General features: G+C 46.6%; 1 non-coding gene across 1 annotated transcript; it reads right to left on the bottom strand.

Moving 5' to 3' along the window:
• Positions 1-795: 795 nt before the first annotated feature.
• Positions 796-877, bottom strand: trnal-aag (transfer RNA leucine (anticodon AAG)). The gene has a single exon. It is a non-coding gene; the product is annotated as a tRNA-Leu (tRNA).
• Between the last annotated feature and the right edge of the window lie 7,831 nt (positions 878-8,708).

The following is an 8,708-nucleotide window of genomic DNA, read 5'->3' on the forward strand; positions in this document are numbered from 1 at the left end:
CAACACTGAAATCAGCTGATCTGATCCACATTCTAATGTTTCCTGTCCCTCTTTAGGAGTCAATGAGAATAGTAGTGTATATAATAATGTATATCCAACCTTGTAGTATCTTTCCAAAGCTTTGAGTATTTCTTCTTGTTTCTACTTGTAGTTTTAGTGTCTGGATCTTTTCTTTTGATGTCCTGCTGTCTGCTCTTTGCTTTTGGAGCTTCCTTCAACAACTACCAGGCCTCCTGGGTACTGTAGGAAACATGGTCAAGTTCTTCTGACGTCTCCAGGAGCGTCCTGCTCACATTGGTCTGTCTTCATTTTGACTCCTCCCACTGCTACAATGTCCAGCCTTTATACTGTTGGTGACTGGGGCCCTGGTTGCTGCAGGCCTCAACACCAGCCTGTGGTTGTGAGCAGGGCAGAACAGAACTGACAGTATCTCCCATGCAGGACCTGGGTCAGCGCCTGGTGCCAGCTGGGGCACCACTTTAACCTGGACCCCTAGAAGATCTTCTCCAGGAACTGGCCTTTTTCAATCGAAACAGCGTGAAACTTCAAGTAAAGAATTTATATTATTTAATTAACAATGAGGACTTTGTCATAAAACAAAAAGGAACAACTGACTACCTCACCCTGACTTCACCCTGATAACCAGGAGGTAACCTGGTAGTCAGAGCAGCGGTGCTCAGGTCTGTGGACTCAGAGGAGGGTTCTTCTTTTGGTCACAGGTTTGAAGATATCAGTGAAAGAGAGAGGAGAGGCAGTAAGAGACCTGCCACACCTCTCCAGTGACCTGGGACATGATGGCAGTGGTGGGATTTGAACCCACGCCTCCTCAGAGACTGGAACCTTAATCCAGCACCTTAGACCGCTCGGCCACACTACCTCACTGTGCTGTTCTCTGAGTTGGTCTGCTAAAGGCATGTTGAAGAGGAAGTAACAATGATATCAAACTTATTCTGAAGGGGGACCCCTTTCCCCCCACGGTCACAGGAAGTGACAACAGCGCCGCTAGAAGCAGGAAAGAAATGGTAAAAGGACTCAGTTTGTACAGAGCCTTTCTACCTCAGCAGCACTCAAGGAGCTGAACAATGTCCTCTCATTCACACACACTCACACACTGATGCTGAAAGCTGCCATGCAAGGAGCCAACCTACTCATCAGAAGTATTTAGGGGTTCAGTATCTCACTCAAGGACACTTTGACATGGTCACTGGAGAAAGTGAGGATCAAACCAGCCACCCTTTGGTTGCGAGACGGCCACGCTACTCCTGAGTCATGTGACCTGGATAAGATGGTGAACTACAGCTGATCGCCATGCTAGCAAACCCTCTTTTGTTTGGTTTGGTTGTTGTTTAGTGACTGTGGATGAATACACAGGAGAAGTTGAGCATAAATTTGTGTTCCCTGTTCACTTGAATATCTGCAGGAGTGTGAGGTGGAAATAATACTTGGAGGAGAATGAGAGTTCAGTCTCAGCGCTATGACCTGTGCTGACACTAAAACATGTCAGCCCACAGAACAAAGATGGCAGTCCTCTGGGAAAGCAGGTACACCACTCATACATGAAGAAACCCTAAAGGAAACAAATATGTTGCCAGAGACTTTTACTCTGTTTTTGTTGTTTTCCCAAGTACAGGATTGGAGGGAGACTGATGGTCGCTGTTTGGGTTTTTGGAAAACAAGGAGGCTGTGGGTTCAAGCTGGATTCTCAGAGACTATTTCCCCAACCTCTACATTGGCATCTACACTGTCATCCAGTCATGTGACTGAGGTCATCCAGTCATGTGACTGAAGTCATCCAGTCATGTGACTGAAGTCATCCAGTCATGTGACTGAAGTCATCCAGTCACGTGACTGAAGTCATCCATTCATGTCAGTGATGTCACTTGGCAGGACTCTCATTGCCGTCTCATTCTAGAAAAGAATCCAGACTCCACCTGTGGCTCCATGATAACTGATGGACCTCTGGTTGGAGGCTGGACGATGATGTTTGGACTGGAAGGAAAACTCCTTGTCCAAATTCCATTGTGTTCAAGTTTAAAGTCCCACAATAAGAAGTAGCTGAATCTGACAGGTGGAGGTTTGGAACTACAAGATGGTGATGTTTTCTTGACTTGATGCTCTGACTGTCAGGGTGGATGACAGCTTCTTCTGCTGCTGCATCTGAGTGGCTATGATTGGAGGTTTTACCTCCCAAGGTTGTCTGGTTCCAGGGGAAATTTTAGAATTCCAGTCCCCAACCTTGGCTGTTCTGAAACTCTTCTCCTGAATCACTCCTGAGCTGCAGCAAGAACAAATACCAGTGCCAACCAGATCAACTTCATGGCTGCTAACAGCCTCAGACACTTGACTTCCATCAATCTGGTCCCGGCTCGGGCGCAGTATCTTTCTGTGTGAGTCTCCATGTTCTCCCCGTGCCTGCATGGGTTCTCTCCGGGTACTCCAGCTTCCTACCACAGTCGAAAGACATCAAGAGGGGACGAGGCTGATTGATTCTCTAAATTGACCGTAGGTGTGAATGTGAGTGTGAATGGTTGTTCGTCTCTGTATGTTGGCCCTGCGATGGACTGGTGACCTGTCTAGGGTGAACCCCACCTCTTGCCCGTAGATGCTGGGATAGGCTCCAGCCCCCCCGCGACCCTTACTAGTAAGGAGTAAGTGGAAGACGACGACAACGATCACACAATGAAAGCTGCCTCAGCAGGTTTAAGAGAGAGAACAAGCTAAGAGATCTGAAACCAGTAAAATATGCTTTTCTGTGTGCAAACTAGTGAGGGGCATGGAAGGATATTTTACCACCACTACAGAACCCAGACTTTAGTCATGTGATGAGATGGAGACTCTGATTATGAAGTTAATGGACAAAATGTGACTTGAAAGAAAACACATTAAAAAATACTAACTAAACTAAATAAATGAATAAAGAAGCAGCACAAATAACGTTTTCTTCTGCACAAATTTACTGGAATTAGACTGCATTTTTGGTCAATGAGTAGATGAAAGAGTGTCACATATATATTATATACATGTGATACATGAACGTGGCTTTGGACAAAAGCTCAGTGAAACTGTAGGATTGTAGAATGATTTAAACGTTCCAAGTGGACTGTTTCAGGTTTCTAGAAGACGCTTCAGCTCTCATCCAAGAGGCGTCTTCAGTTTTCTTCACTGATGGGAGGATTTATGGCTCTAAGGGGGCGGGACCTTCTCCAGAGGTGATTGACACATGTGAGCTCTGGGTGTCAGAGTTGTTTTGGTCAGGTTGTGAAAGGGAAGTTGACTCAACTGGTGTCTGTGTCAGTTAAAAGCCTCACAGTAATTCCATAATCTAGGAGTAGAAACCAAAGTCTCCTACGACGAGGATGGGATTGGAACCCACGCCTGCAGAGCTCAATGGATCAGCAGTCCATCACCTTAACCACTCGGCCACCTCGTCTCCTGACCACCATGATGTGCTGCTTTCTCTGAGCCTTGCAAACAGCTGAACTCTTTGGAGCCCATTTGTCAGAAATGGACCCAGCAGGAGCCACTGAACACAACTCTGACATCATCAGGCTTCTTCCCAGCAGCTTGGTGCTGCAGAAGGAAGAATCCAGACCATCGCTACATCATCAGAGTGAACACCAGCTGATGTTGACCAGTTTAACAAGCCTTTGACTGCTAAATGACATCCAAGCTCAGATTCTCTTGTCCTGGTAGAACAAGTCAGTGTTGAAGAAGATGAGAGCACCAGTCTCTTTCATCAAGGAAACAAGCGTCCTATCACTGTCCTATGCTGAGTTTCTTTAAAAAAAAGTGAGACAACCTCAAGATTTTCTGTTTCCTCTTGTTGGATTTTGCCACAGAGAATCAGAGACAATCAAAAGCGTGTTGGACTTTAACGTTGCAGGACTGAACAAGTCATGACATCATCAGTTTTACCTTCACAGGTTCTCCATTTACTTTACTTTCAATTTTACAGAGGTAGAACCTGAAATCAAAGCTGTCTGTCCAAAGAAGTGAGAGCTTCCCAGGTTGTGATGTTCTGGTCTACAGACTCTGTCTTGTATGGAGCTTCAGTCTTTAATGAAAAGACTCCTCCATTAATAACATCACTGTGCCTCTGCAGTGAATCAGTCACTCCATCCATTTTCTGTACCACTGATTTGTTAAAGGTTATGGGGGGGTGACATTTGGTGAGAGCAGGGTTCACCCTGAACAGGTCACCAGTCCTCAGGTCCACTGAACAGGTCCCCCATGTGAGATGATGGTGTTGAAGGCAGAGGAGAAGTCCAGGAAGAGAAGGTGGACATAGGAGTTCCTGCTCTCCAGATGGGTGAGGGCTGTGTGGACCACTGGTGAAATGGCGTCATCAGTGGAGCAGTGTTGCCTGTAGGCGTACTGGTGGGGGTCCACAGAGACGTCGATGGAGGCCTCTATGTGGGCCTTGACCAGCCTCTCAAAGTACTTCATGACTACTGGGGTGAGTGCAATGGGTCGGTAGTCATTTAGGCCTGTCACTGTGGAGCACTTGGGGACAGGGACAATAGTGGCAGTCTTTAGGCAGGTGGGGACAGGTGACAGCGCCAGTGAGGTGTTGAAGGACCGCGAGACTGTTGATGTTTTTAAAAGGAGGCTCAAGACTCCCCTTTTTAGCTTAGCTTTTAACTGACTTAGTCTCTCTTATCCTTTCATTTTATCACGATTTCTTATTGTTACTTTTGTCTTTCAATTATTTTATTCTACTTTTTTATTAGCTCTTAAACTTTTAGATTTTATATATATTTTATGTCATTCTGATACTTTAATATCATTGTAATTTCTGTTCTTTCCTACTCTACCTTCTTTGAGTCTTTTAGTTTTTAGCTCCAGTGTTTCCTGGTGGGGGCCCTCCACACTGGGAGGTGTGTCTGGTCCGCCCACAGGGGCGTCGTCCTTGGGATCGTCCAGGCCCGGAGAGCTGGGGGGCTCTGCATTATATGTGGAGTGTACCCGGTCTGTCCGGGTAGGGGGGTCTGGGTGGCGGCGCTCCCTGTGGTTGTGGGCTGTGGCACCTCCTGGTGAGGATGGCCCCCATAGGTGGTCTTTCCTCACTAGGATTTTCAGTGCCCTGCCATGTTCCTACTGACAGTCAGTGTGTGTATGTGTGTATGCGTGTGTGTATTTGTGTGTGTGGGGGGGGTGGTGTGTGCATGTATGAGGTCATGTGGGTTGGGAAGGCCGGGTTCTTAACATGTATTTATTGTATTGTTTTATATTTTATTGAATGTTGCCTGTTTTCTCTCAGTTCTGTGAAGCACTTTGTGTTGCAGTCTCTGAATGAAAAGTGCTGTACAAATATAAATAAACTAAACTAAAGCAGACGGACGACTCGAGAATGAGAGAGGAAAGAGTAAACGAAGCAGACTCTTTTGAGGTCTTCTCCTTGGTCCCTTCATTTTTTGAGAAGACACTGGACTCAACTGCTGTCCATGATTCTGGATTGTGTTGATTGCGTTGTGAACGAGGATTTGGCCAGGTTTTGTAGGCGGGATCACTGGTGTGCGAACACACCTGACGCTGTGGAGAAAAGATGGCGAGCCACCCACAGGAGAGAGAGAGTCGGAGTGGAAAATGGCGCTGCAAACCTCACCCACCCAGGTGACACTGACCCTGACGGTGGGATTGTGGTAGGACAGAACTGACAGGTTTCACAGAGACACCTTGAATTTCTTTTGGACTGATAACGGACTGAACGAAAAGACTGCTGATGAACGGGAGAGACTCTGATTATTGATTTGTGAGATTGAGTTGTAAATTGAAATACTTTGGCCCTGAGTTTTATTTTTATAACTTTGTTTTGTTCACGTTTCCTGATTGTGTGCCAAATCGGTGTTACATGAGTGGGTTGTTGAAAGGGAGTTCAAGCTTGGATAGAGCCGGTGAAACAACCCAACAGGAAGAGGGAACGTAGAACTAAAACTCATCAATAGGCTGAACCAAGATCAAATGAGAACCTAGACTGAGGAAACTCAAATAGACACCGTGAAGTAAACAAACAATCATAGAAATCCAGCCACCAAATTAAACCTCAACTCAAATAAGTCGGGTTAACTTCAAATAAGACTCAAAAGAGGTCAATAACCTGATTCTCCTGAGGTTTGGTTTCTGTCTGTTGGTTGGAGGGAGACTCCTTTATTGAATGTGTGTGGATGTAAAGGGTTTGGTACCATTGTTTTTGTTTTTCTGACATTTTCTGTCTATAAAGAAGTCGGCAGTTTTATTCACTGACTAGTCTGTGGTCTGTTATTCTTGCATTAGAATCAACCACTCACATGAGCCTAAAATCTCTGGTCCTCCACCTGAAGTGAGACACATGGGAACTTTGACCCTCATCAACCATGCAGGGAGGAGTTCTCAGAGTTTGATTGTGCTGATGAATCACCAGAACTCTCCATCACGCCGTGACGAGGACATCTCAGTGTCAAATCTGTCATTTCCTGCTGCCAGTAGGTGGCGCTGTGGTCGCTACTGACCTGTAGATGTGTTCAGACTGGGATGTTGATCAAACCTGGAAGTTTCAAACAGATCTGACAGGTGGAGAGGATTCAGAAGAGTTGAAGCTTCATTTTAGTTGGAGCCTGAAAATGAGGTGAGACTGAGGGCTCACAGGAGTTGCAGGTAGGTGCTGCCCCCTAGTGACCCAATGGAGAACAACATGTAATGACATGGACGTTCTCCATTTTTCCAGTTCTTGACTTCATTCATCCTCAAACTTCTTCGAGCTGGAAGAGAGTGAGATCATTTAAAGTAGAGAGTCAATAATCAGCATCTCATCACTCATTTGTTCTCTGGTGGTGACCTCACGACTCAGCAGTGTGACATCACACATTTCGCTGATGTCATCCTCAAGTGTGTCACTCAGTTCATGCAGCCTTCATTGTTTTATTTTATTATTTCCTTTCACTTTGATCTTCACAAAGACAAAGTGCGTCTGATGGAGGCACCGCTGACAGAGTGGAATGTTTCCATGTTGCCATGACAACGTGAGGCCCCTCACCTCTGTTCCTTCTGCCGGTCGGCGTCAGAAGAGCAAGATGGCTGCTTCTCCATCTGGGTGGATGAGCAGCTCCTCCCATCTCAGGCAGACGCTCCCTGGCTGCATGTCAGCAGCTCCTCAAAGCTCCTTCTGGTTTCTTTGCTCTCCTGATGCTGCGCTGGTGGATTTGTCCACCTCTCATTCTCCAGGGTTCTCAGCCTCATGTTCTCTCCCTCCTGTTCCAGCTCCTCCAAGTTTCCAGTGGAAGTTTGGCTTTTGTTTGCTACTTTGTCTTTTCTCCTCTGTTGGTGCTTTGAGTTCCTTTGTTGTTCTTTGTCTTTTCATCATTCAAGCCTCCTTTTGTTGAACGCTCCTCTCCCCCGTCTGTATTTGGGTCCTGTTCTCCTCCACTTTGGCCAAGAAGGCGGCCCAACAAGAGTCACCAGTGATGTCACAGCTCCTGGATGCCCCGCCCCTTCATCTGGTGCAGGTCGTGTGATGTCACTGAATCCCACTCAGACCCAACCAGTCAGAGATCAGTGTGTTTGTGTCAGTGATGTCATCGCCGCTGACATCACAGCCCTCCATCCACACACGCCAGACTGAGGTGGAGCAGGTGATGTTGGGGTTTTCAAGGTCTTCGTCATGAGTGGGAGGGGCTGAGCTGGTGAATGATCAGCTGACCAGGTCTGGGCTCAGTTCAGATGTTGAGCCACTGCTGACTGCCATTTGCCTGAGGAAGACCCAACGTTCCCCTCAAGAAATGGAGGGCAGTTTTTAGTGCAGCGTTCATTCTGGTTGGAGTTTTCCTTTCCTTTGCCCTGCACCTCTCTGGTGGGGAGGTGCTCCCTGTTGACAAGGACTCAGTGGAGAAGACTGGACCAGGACCTTCACTGGTTCAAGGAGCACCGAGGCAAAGGGAGGCCCAGACCAGCAGCCAGGTTGACCAGTTTGAAAAGCTGTTCCTCTTCCATGCTGACTTGTTGGTGTCTCCTCTTTTATTCCTGAGTGATTTTAATCTCAGCTCTCTGAACCTGAATGGAGCAGAACCAGGAAATCATTGCAGGAAATCATTGCAGGAAATCATGGAGGAGAAATGAATGAATGAGACTTCCAGTCAAACTGAGACAAACGTCCAGGTTTGGTCATCAAAGATATCTGACATTCATCAGTAGACTGACAAAGATGCTCATTATTATTGCAGCAGATTAAACTAGAGAATAAAGAGGGTCTCACTTTGGAAAAAATATTGCAGGATATTTTTGTTTTATCAGAGAGGCTTTAATGTCTGTCTTTGATGTCTAAACTCTGACTCTGATGTCATTGGTGGTGACTGAATTCTACCCCCTGACAGACGGAAGGCTCATATTGGTGATGCAGGTAGGTGCTGCCCCCTAGTGACCCAATGGAGAACGACATGTAATGACATGAAGAGTCTACATTTTTCCACTTGTGAGATAAAAATACCTCACAGCAAGAAGGTTCAGGGTTCCAGTCCCGGCTGGAGCACAGGATCTTTCTGTGTGAGTCTGCATGTTCTCTCTGTTCCTGTGTGGGTTCTCTCTGGTTCTCCAGCTTCCTCCACAGTCCAAAGACATCAAGAGGGGACGAGGCTGATTGATACTCTAAATTGACCGTAGGTGTGACTGTGAGTGTGAATGGTTGTCTGTCTCTATGTGTTGGTCCTGTGATGGACTGGTGACCTGTCCAGGGTGAA

The sequence above is a fragment of the Aulostomus chinensis genome, chromosome 1, assembly GCF_037954235.1.
Source record: "Aulostomus chinensis isolate RoL2024-O1b breed Wild chromosome 1, RoL_Achi_v1.0, whole genome shotgun sequence".
Taxonomy (NCBI): Eukaryota; Metazoa; Chordata; class Actinopteri; order Syngnathiformes; family Aulostomidae; genus Aulostomus; species Aulostomus chinensis.